A 2242-nucleotide genomic window follows, 5' to 3' on the forward strand; every position below is an offset into this window, starting at 1 on the left:
TTCATGCCATTCTCCTGCCTCAGCCTCCCAAGTAGCTGGGACTACAGGGGCCTGCCACCATGCCCAGCTAATTTTTTGTATTTTTAGTAGAAATGGAGTTTCACCGTGTTAGCCAGGATGGTCTCAATCTCCTGACCTTGTGATCTGCCCACCTTGGCCTCCCAAAGTGCTGGGATTGCAGGAGTGAGCCACTGTGCCCAGCCTTATTTTGTTAGAATTTTTTAAAACTAAAAATCCAATTTCTGGCTGGGCATAGTAACTTATTCCTGTAATACAAGCACTTTGGGAGGCTGAGGCAGGTGGATCACCTGAGCCCAGTAATTCAAGATCAGCCTGGGCAACAGGGGGAAGGCCCATCTCTACAAAAAATACAAGAATTAGCCAGGCATGGTGGCATATGCCTGTAATCCCAGCTACTCAGGAGGCTGAGGTGGGAGGATCATCTCAGGCCAGGGAGGTTGACTGCAGTAAGCCACTGCGCTCAAGCCTGGGACACAGAGTGAGACCTCCATCTCAAAAACAAGAAATCCAATTTCTTTTACAGATATTGGACAATTCAGGTTATCTCTTCTTAAATGAGCTTGGCAGTTTGTGTCTTTTAAGGAATTTGTCTGCTTTATCTAAGTTGTCAAATTTACAGCCATATGTTTCTTGGTAATATTCCTTTATTATCCTTTTAATGTTTGTAGGATGTGTAGAGGTGTCCCCTTTTTGGTTCTTTATCTTTTTTAAAAAAAATTAGATGATATTCACATAACATAAAATCAACAATTTAAAGTGTACAATTCAGTGGTATTCAGCATGTAATTGTCCAATGGTTTCTTCCTGCCTGCTGCACAGACAAAACCAATTCACTGAGACCCTGGTATTGCAGTAAAGAAAGTTTAATTAATGCAAGACAGCTGAGCAAAAAGACTAAAGTTATCACTCAAATCAGTCTTCCAGAGAACTCAGAAGCTAGGATTTTTATGGATAATTTGGCAGGCAGGGGGCTAGGGAATGGGTGCTGCTGACTGGTTGGGGATAAAATCATAGGGATGTGGAAAACAGTCCTCGTGTGCTAAGTCTGCCTCTGGGTGGGTCCATAGGACCAGTCAAGTCATAAGTCACAGGTCTGGATGGGGTCAGCCAGTTGCCAGAATACAAAAATCTGAAAAAATCTCAAAAGACCAATCTTAGGTTCTATAACAGTGATGTTAGCTATAGGAGCAACTGGGGAAGTCACAAATCCTGTGAGGCTAGACATGAGATGGAGTCAGCCATGCTAGGCTTCTCTCACTGTCATAATCTTTGCACAGGCAATTTCAATCACATACAAAATGTGCAACCACCACCTAAATCTAGTTCCCAAGTATTTTCATCACCACCCTCTCAAAAAACCCATACCTATTAAACAGCCATTCCTCATTTCTTTCTTCCCACAGGATTAGCAACTTAAAAATTTTCTTTCTGTTTCTATGGATTTACCTATTCTAGATATTTCTTATAAATTATGTCATACAACATGTGGCATTTGTGTCTGCTCACTGAAGCTCACTGAAGCTTCAACATCCCAAGGCCAAGTGATCCTCCCACCTCAGCCTCCTGAGTAGCTTGGACTACAGGCGTGTACCACCACGCCTGCCTGGAGTTTCACCGTGTTAGCCAGGCTAAATTAGCCTGCCTGGCTAATTTTTATTATTATTATTATTCTTAGTAGTGACAGGGTCTCACTATGTTGCCAGGGTTGAATTCTAGAAGTTAAAATGTATTTTTTTCAGGGATGGGGTCTTGTTATGTTGGCCAGGCTGCTCTCAAATTCCTGGGCTCAAGTGATCCTCCTGCCATGGCTTCCCAAAGTGCTGGTATTACAGACATGAGCCACCACACCTGACTAGATTTCCAAAATATTTATTATTTTTTTAATTCTCATATTCTACTCTTGTCACCTGGATTTACATTTTCTTTTTTCTTAATTTTGAAGTATGTCTTTCAACAAGGACCTTCAAGTAGTTAACCCTCTTGGCTTCTTCTCCTCCCTCATTCTTTCTATTCTTTCCTTCTAGGACTCCTATTATATGCATAATGGACTTTCTTATTCAGTTCTCCACATCTCCTAACTGCTAACTATGTTCTATATTTCTCTAGGCTACATTCCAGATAATTTGTTCAGACCCATCTTCAAATTCATTATTGTTTTCTTTACCTATAGTTCTTAAAATTCATTTTATTTTATTTTATTTATTTATTTTTTTTTTTTTTT

The sequence above is a fragment of the Colobus angolensis genome, unplaced genomic scaffold (assembly GCF_000951035.1).
Source record: "Colobus angolensis palliatus isolate OR3802 unplaced genomic scaffold, Cang.pa_1.0 Scaffold34, whole genome shotgun sequence".
NCBI lineage: Eukaryota > Metazoa > Chordata > Mammalia > Primates > Cercopithecidae > Colobus > Colobus angolensis.